Here is a 9,624-nt window from a genome sequence, read left to right as displayed (position 1 = left end):
ACCTAATAACTTCTAACAAGTTTGCCACATTGGCAATGTTCTTGGAGTCATGACAAATAACAGATGTGTTTGCAAGATTTACATTTTCTTCCACCTTCATTATTAATGGCATTATTTAGCATTACATATTTAAGACTTTATATTAATGAAAATATCATAAGAAGATGGAATATATTGCTAAGAGAACATCCTTAGAACTCCTTATTCACAGGTGCTAGGGATAAATCTTTGGTTAAAAAAATCCAGAGTACTTGTACTCCCTTATGATAGGGTAGAGGTAAATCACAAAACAAGACTTACTATTTTTCAAAAACTTATAGTCTTTAAAAAAAAAAAAAAATCAACAGGGAGGATTTCCAGTCAAAATTGTGGAGTAGTAAATGCTGTTCTCGCTTCCTCTCATGACCACATCAAAATTACAACTAAACTACAGAACAACCATCACTGAGAATTGACTGAAATCTAGCTGAAACAAAGCCCTATAAGTAAGGACATACACAACAAAGCACGTTGAGACTAGTAGGAGTAGCAGAGACCTGGAACCAGCTAGTCCCATACCCATGTGTAGCAGTTAAAAATGAGAAGGGATATCTTGGCTGCAGAGGTCCCTTCTTAGGAGCAAGGGGTCCCAGCCTCAGGCTCCCAGCCCAGGGTTCCACTGACAGAAAGAGAAATCCCCACAACATCTGACTTTGAAAACCAGCAAGATTGTGAAAAAATGAGACAGAGGGCAGCTGGAGTCCCAAGAATTCCTTTTAAAGGGCTTGCACACAGACTTACTCATTCACTCTGAGCTCCAGTGCTGAGGCAGCAGCTCAAAAGGCACCAAGGATAGACGGGGAGGAAATGAGTTGTCTGGCCTCAGGACAAGAGCTGGAGAGGCAGCTTTCTCCCAGACAGAAGTGCTGGCAAAATCCATTGTTTCTTTGATGAGCCTTCCCCGTCCCTGCATGCAGATGCAGACTGACACAATCTGTGAGTCTCCATTCACCTGCTTAATACCATTTGTTCATCCAGCTATAGTGATTCCCTGACACCATAATCCACCGAACTTATAGGCACACCCAAGCTGCTTCCAGTGGCTTTTCTGTACAATCGTCCTGTTTTGGCTAATGCTGTGGACTTTCCTAAAATATCTCAAAAGTTCACAAAACCCAAACAAGTAGCAACTGAACTTAGAATCCCTCGTACCTCCTGGTGAGCAGCCTCAAGCCTGGCATTAGCAGAAGCTGACCTCTTGAGGTACCTGCAAGCCGCTCAACACAGATGTTGGCCATCTGCAAATTGCTTTGTGGCTCATGCCTGGTAGCCCCAGGCAGGCCACAGGCTGCAGCTAAACTTAGCCTGTGGTAGGGCACCTCCCTGAAGGTCCTGGGGCTAGCATGCCCGGTGGCTGGCTTCAGACTGAGCTGGAGCATCACCAAGCCACCTCCAAGGACAACATACCTGCAGGGCAGACTGGGCAGGCACCAGAGCCCAGGTAAGCAAATCCTACTCCTTAGAGACAGGCCCTACACAACCGCTGCTCCACTGTAGTCATGTCTAGTCCTCATAACCAATCAGACTGAGAGTCAATTCCTCCCACTGATGTGCAAACAGCAACCAAGATTTGAATATATTAGGAGGTCACATGCAACCCACACAAGGGACACATCTGGAGCACCAGGCTCAGGTGACCAAAGAGACTGCACCACTTGCCCCACAGTACACCTACTACATAAGGCCACAATACAAAGAATTGAAGACCTACTTAATCCATAGAGGAAAACACAGGGAGGCAACCAAAATGTGGAGACAAAGAAATATGTCCCAAATGAAAGAACAGAACAAAGCTACAGAAAAAGAACTAAACAAAATGGAGACCAGCAATCTACCAGACTCAGAATTCTAAACACTGGTTATAAAGATGCTCAATGATCTCAGGGAGAACTTCAACAAAGAGATAAGAAACATAAAAATGGAGATAGAAAACATAAAAAAGAATCAGAAATAAAGATACAATAACTGAAATGAAGAATACATTAGAGGGTATGACATCATAAAATTGCAGCATGAGGTGAGCTTCTTGAAATCTCCCCTGGAATTTAAAACAAATGGAACAAATATAACTCCACAAAGGACTCCCTGCACAGCAGACAGACAAGACTAAGAGGCACACTACTGAAATCACCTAAAGGTGGGCAAATTGTGTGAGCAGGGGAGGAGGGAAAGGAGAAGTGAGAGGGGGCCCACGGGCACAGGACACAGACCTAGCTTGGTGCTCTAAGCTCACTGCATCCCGAAACTACCACAGCTGTGGAAGAGGGAAGAACTCGGACTGCTAGAGCTCCGCTTATGGCCCACAGTGCTGAGGGCACAGCATATAACATGGCTGAATCCAACTCTCACGGAAGAGACCTTGGAGCAAAGACTGAGGGAAGAAGGCTGAAAATGGTGGTTTAAACCCTCACTGCTGAGCAGAGAATGGAAGCCTTAGGCACTGAGCCTAGCTGCCCCCTCCCTACCCTCCCAGAGCTCACCCTGCCCCCACCTGCCCAGTGCTAGAAGCAGAATAGTAGCAGTGTCAGATCAAAAGAACAGAATATTTGCAGGTCTGAGAACTGTAGTCGGCAGACACCAACTCACAGCCCAATTAGTTCCGGCAAAGGGGAGGGAGCCTTGGAAGCAGGACTGGCTGTGATGGTGGTGGTCACCATTGCTCTGGGCCACCTCTGACAACCCACCCCATCCCTGTCACCACCTATCTGGGTGGATCCCTGCAGTTGTAAACAGAGATGATGAAACACACGGGCTCTGAATCTGGCCAAGGAAGAGCTTTGGAACTACAGAAGCTCTCTACATCCACCCACGGAGGTGGCGCTCTAAGACCCAGGAGAACCATTCACAGAGAAGAAGCCTGCCTTCCAGGGAATCCCTCCATTGTGTGAAAAGCCGGGATAGTGCAGAGAAAATATAACACTACAGTGTGAGAGAGAATAAAAGGCTGCAGTTGGAGAGAAAATAAAACATTCTACCAACACATATTGGAAAACAAAAGAAGCACCTCTTCCTATGAACCTGTTGCAGAATCCACTCCTGTAGATGTCTAGGAAGAAAAATAATAAATCACTAATTGCCGTGAATAACCAAGGTAATAAGGTAGCTCGGGAAGAAAATGAAAAGTCTCCAGAAAATGAACTTAAAGGCATGGAAATATGTGACTTAAATGATAGAGAATTCAAGATTGCAGTTCTTAAAAAATTCAACAAGATGCAAGAAAACACAGACAGGTATTTTAATGAACTCAGAAACACAATCAAAGAACAAAATGAACATTTTACCAAAGAGGTTGAAATTTTAAAAAAGAACCAAATACAATTTTTGGAGATGAAGAACTCAATAAAAGAAATGAAGAATGAAATAACCAGCTTAGGTAGAAGAGTTGACCAGATGGAGGAAAGAATCAGTGACATCGAAGATAGAAATCTGGAAATGACACGGATGGAAGAAGAATGAGACTTGAGACTTAAAAGAAATGAAAGAATTCTACAAGGACTTTCTGACTCCCTCAGAAAAAGCAATATAAGAATGATAGGCATACCAGAAGGAGAAGAAGGGAACAGAGAGTATATTTAAACAAATAGTTGACGAGAACTTCCCAAACTTGTGGAAAGAAATGGATCCTCGAATCAAGAAGCAAATAGAACACCTAATTACCTCAACCCCAAAAGGTCTTCTCCAAGGCACATTGTACTGAAGCTGTCAAAAATTAATGATAAAGAAAGAATCCTCAAGAGAACCAGGGAAAAGAAGATGATAATCTACAAAGGAAAGCTCATTAGGTTATCATCAGATTTTCCAGCAGAAACTCTACAACCCAGGAGGGAGTGGAATCAAATATTCAAACTATTGAAAGAGAAATTATGAGCCAAGAATAATATATCCAGCAAAGATATCCTCTAGATATGAAGGAGGAATAAAGACCTTTCCAGACATACAGAAGCTGAGGGAATTTTGTAACACATGACCTGCACTACAAGAAATACTGAAGAAGACTATTCAACCAGCATAAATAGGGATAATTTATGACAACCAAAACATAAAAGGGGGGAGAGTAAACGCCTGAAATGGAATATGGGAATGGAGAAAGTAAGCATGCTGACAAAAATTGAATAGTCTAAATATAAAACTTTCTTTTACATAAATTTAATGGTAACCACTCAAAAAAAAATCCAGAACTGAAATACATACTGTAATAAAAGAAGAAACAGAGGGAAAAATCATAGAATACCACCACATTGAAATAATAGACATGAAAAAAGGCAAAGAAACAATGGAGACATAGTCTTACCAGAAAACTAAAGATAGAATGATAGGAAATCTTCACATATCAATAATCAACCTAAATGTAAATGGACTGAACTCACCAATAAAAAGGCACAGAGTAGCAGATTGGATCAAAAAACTAAACCCAACCATATGCTGTCTCCAAGAGACACATCTCAGCTACAAGGACAAACATAGACTCAAAGTGAAAGGGTGGAAATTGACACTCTAAGCAAATGGCATCCAAAGAAAATCAGGTGTAGTCATACTGATATCAGATGAAACAGTCATCAAGGTGAAAATGGTAACAAGAGACAGAGATGGATATTTCATAATGGTAAAGGGGACTATACAACAAGAAGATATAACAGTCATCAATATTTATGCCCCCAATCAGGCAGCACCGAAATATACCAAGCAACTACTAACAGAACTAAAGGGAAAAATTGACCAAAGCACAATTACACTAGGGGACCTAAATACATCATTGACAGCTATGAATAGATCATCCAAATAGAAAATAAATAATGAAATAGCAGCCCTAAATGACACATTAGATGAAATGGACATAATTGACATTTATAGAGCACTTCATCCTAAAACATCAGACTACACATTTTTTTTCTAGTGTACATAGAACATTCTCAAGGATAGACCATATTTTGGGACATAAAACTAGCCTTAGCAAATTTAAGAAGATTGAAATCATACCAAGCATATTCTCTGATCACAAGGCTTTGAAATTGGATATCAACTGCAAAAAGAAAGCAGGAAAAACCACAAATACATGGAGATTAAACAACATACTTTTAAAGAATGACCGGGTCAAAGAAGAAATTAGAGGAGAGATCAAAAGATACATAGAAACAAATGAGAATGAAAAAAGATCCTACCAAAATTTTTGGGATGCAGTGAAAGCAGTTTTAAGAGGGAAATTTATATCATTACAGGCCTATCTCAAGAAACAAGAAAACACCCAAATAAACAACCTCACGTTATACCTTAAAGAACTGGAAAAAGAAGAACAAATGAAACCCAAGGTCAGCAGAAGAAAGGAAATAATAAAAATCAGAGCAGAACTAAATGAAATAGAAAGCAAAAAGACAATAGAAAAAATTAATGTGACAAAGCTGGTTCTTTGAACAGATTAACAAAATTGATAAACCTTGGCTAGACTACGATAAAAAGAGACAAGACACTAAAAAACAAAATCAGAAATGAAAAAGGGGAAGTTATCACAGAGGCCACAGAAATACAAAGGATCATCCAAGAATACTATGAAGGACTACATGCTACCAAATTCAATAACCTAGAAGAAATGGACACATTCTTAGAAACATAGCCTTCCTAGGCTGGACCATGAAGAATTGGAAAATCTAAACAGACTGATCACCAGTAATGAAATTGAATCAGTCATCCAAAACCTTCCCAAAAGCAAAAGTCCTGGACCAGATGGCTTCACTAGTGAATTCTACCAAACCTTCAAAGAGGATCTAATACAAATCCTGCTCCAACTCTTCCAAAATTGAAAAAAAGACAGCACTCCCTAACTCATTTTATGAGGCAAACATTACCCTGCTATCAAAACATGGTAAGGACAACACAAAAAAAGAAAACTACAGACCAATATCTCTGATGAATACAGGTGCAAAAATCCTAAACAAAATTCTAGCAAATCGAATGCAACAATGCATTAAAAAGATTATTCATCATGACCAAGTGGGGCTCATCCCCGGGGCAAAAGGATGATTCAACATATGCAAATCCATCAATGTGATCCATCACATAAACAAAATAAAGGACAAAAATCATATTTTTATATCAATTGATGCAGAAAAAGCATTTGAAAAGATACAACATCCACTTATGATTAACACACTTAATAAAATAGATATAGAAGGAAAATGCCTTAACATAATAAAGCCCATACATGACAAACCCTCAGCTAATCTCATAATTAATGGTGAAAAACTGAAGCCCTTTGCTCTACGTTCAGGAACACGACAGGGCTGTCCCCTATCACCTCTGCTTTTCAACGTAGTGTTGGAAGTCCTTGCCAGAGCAATCAGGCAAGAGAAAGAAATAAAAGGCATCCAAATTAGGAATGAAGAAGTTAAATTGTCACTCTTTGCAGATGACATGATGCTATATATAGAAAACCCTAAAGACTCCACCAAAAAGCTATTAGAAACAATCAATGAATACAGTAAAGTTGCTGGCTATAAAATCAACCTACAGAAGTCCATTGCATTCCTATATACTAACAATGAAATTTCAGAAAAAGAAATAAAACAATTCCTTTTGCAATTGCAGCAAAAAGAATAAAGTACCTAGGAATAAACTTAACCAAGGATGTGAAAGACCTATATGCTGAAAACTATAAGACATTTTTAAAAGAAATTGAAGAAGACACAAAGAAATCGAAAGACATTCCGTGCTCATGGAATGGAAGAATCAACATAGCTAAAATGGCCATGTTACCCAAAGCAATATACAGATTTAAAGCAATTCCCATCAAAGTCCCAATGGCATTTTTTAAAGAAATAGAACAAAAAATCATCAGATTTGTTTGGAACCACAAAAGACCCCGAATAGCCAAAGCAATCTTAAGAAAAAAGAACTATGCAGGAGGTATCACACTCTGTGACTTTAGCTTATACTACAGGGCAACAATAATCAAAACAGCATGGTATTGGCAGAAAAACAAACACATAGGCCAATGGAATAGAATTGAGAACCCAGGAATAAAACTACATAAATATGGACAGATAATTTTTGACAAAGAAGCAAGAACCATACAATGGAGAAAAGACAACCTCTTTAATAAATGGTGCTGGCAGAATTTGAAAGCCACGTGCAAAAGAATGAAACTGGACTACTATCTGTAACCATGTACCAAGATTAATTCAAAATGGATCAGACTTAAGCATAAGACCTGGAACAATAAACTGCAGAGAAGAAAACGTAGGTACTAAACTTATGGACCTTGTGTTCAAAGAGCATTTTATGAATTTGACTCCAAAGCTAGGGAAGTAAAAGCTAAAATAAATGAATGAGACTATATCAAACTTAAAAGCTTCTGCACGGCAAAAGAAACCATTGACAAAATAAAGAGGCAACCAACTGAATGGGAGAAGATTTTTGCAAACAGTGCCTCTGATAAGTGGCTAATATCCAAAACATACAAGGAACTCATGCAACTCAACAACAAAAAAATAAACAACCCAGTTGAAAAGTGGGCAGAGAACCTGGAGCGACATTTCTCCAAAGAGGACATACAAAAGGCAAATAGACATATGAAAAAATGTTCAACATCACTAATCATCAGAGAAATGCAAATAAAAACTACAATGAGATATCACCTCACCCCAGTTGGAATGGCTATCATCAACAAGACAAATAGTAACAAGTGTTGGAGAGACTGTGGAGAAAAAGGAACCCTCATACACTGTTGGTGGGAATGCAGACTGGTACAGCCGTTATGGAAGGCAGTGTGGAGGTTCCTCAAAAAATTACGAATAGAATTACCATATGACCCCCCAGCAATCCCTCTCCTGGGTATCTACCCCAAAAATCTGAAAACATTTATCCATAAAGACAAGTTTCCTCCAATGTTCATTGCAGCTTTATTTACAGTGGCCAAGACATGGAAACAACCAAAATGTCCTTTGATAGATGAATGGATAAAGAAGTTGTGGTATATATACACAATGGAATACTATTCAGTGATAAGAAAAGATGAAATAGGACATTTTGTGACAACATGGATGGATCTTGAGATTATAATGCTAAGCGAAATAAGTCAGATAGAAAAAGCAGAGAACCATATGATTTCACTGATATGTGGTATATAAACCAAAAACAACAAAAGAACAAGACAAATAGATAAGAAACAAAAACTCATAGACACAAACAATAGTTTAGTGGTTACTAGAGGGTAAGGAGGGAGGGGGATGGTAGATGAAGGTAAAGGGGATCAAATATATGGTGATGGAAGGAGAACTGACTCTGGATGGTGAACACACAATGGGATATATAGATGATGTAATACAGAATTGTACACCTGAAACCTATGTAACTTTACTTACAATTGTCATGCCAATAAACTTTAATTTAAAAAAAAAAAGAAAAATAAAGGAAAAAAAAGACATGTGTGCTCCAATGTTCGTTGCAACTTTATTTACAGTGGCCAAGACATGGAAACAACCAAAATGTCCTTCGATAGATGAATGGATAAAGCAGTTATGGTGTATATGCACAATAGAATACTATTCGGAGGTAAGAAAAGATGAAATAGTACCATTTGTGACAACATGGACGGATCTTGAGATTATAATGCTAAGCGAAATAAGTCAGACAGAAAAAGTAGAGAGCCATATGATTTCACTGATACGTGGTATATAAACCGAAAACAACAAAAGAAGAAGACAAACAAATGAAGGAACAAAAACTCATAGACATAGACAATAGTTTAGGGGTTCCCATAGGATAAGGGAGGAGGGGGACTCTAGAAGAGAGTAAACAGGGTCTAATATATGGTGATGGAAAGAGAACTGACTCTGGGTGGTGAACATACAATGTGAGATATAGATAATCCATTACAGAATTGTACAACTGAAATCTATGTAACTTTACTAACAATTGTCACCCCAATAAACTTTAATTAAAAAAAAAGCAAAGGAATCATTAGAGGGAATCAACTGTAGATTAGATGAAGCACACATTTGAATCAGCAATTTAAAAGATAAGGTAGCAGAAAACACCCAATCAGAACAGCAAAAAGAAAAAAAGAATCCAAAAAACTGAGGAGAGTTTAAGGGGGCTCTGGGACAGCATCAAGAGTCCCAACATGAACATCATAGGGGTACCAGAAGGAGAAGAGAGAGGGCAAGGAATTGAAAACCTATTTGAAGAAATAATGACAAAAAATTTCCCTAACCTGGTGAAAGAAATGGACATAGAAGCACAGAAAGTTCCAAACAAGATGAGCCCAAAGAGGCTTACACCAAGGCACATCATAATTCAAAAGCTAAAGGTTAAAGACAAAAATCTTAATAACAGCAAGAGAAAAGCAGTTAGTGATCTAAAAGGGAAGTCCCAGAAGACCATCAGCTTTGATTTCTCAACAGAATCTTTGCAGGCCAGAAGTGACTGGCAGGAAATACTCAAAGTGAAGAAAAGCAAGGACCCACAACTAAGATTACTCTACCCAGCAAAGCTATCATTTAGAATCAAAGGACAGATAAAGAGCTTCCCAGACAAGAATAAGGTAAAGGATTTCATCACCACCAAACTAATATTACAAAGAATGTTAGAGGG

This window comes from Rhinolophus ferrumequinum, chromosome 10 (assembly GCF_004115265.2).
Source record: "Rhinolophus ferrumequinum isolate MPI-CBG mRhiFer1 chromosome 10, mRhiFer1_v1.p, whole genome shotgun sequence".
Classification (NCBI taxonomy): Eukaryota; Metazoa; Chordata; class Mammalia; order Chiroptera; family Rhinolophidae; genus Rhinolophus; species Rhinolophus ferrumequinum.
The sequence above is the reverse complement of the archived record's forward strand: the minus strand, read 5'-3'. Positions refer to the sequence as shown.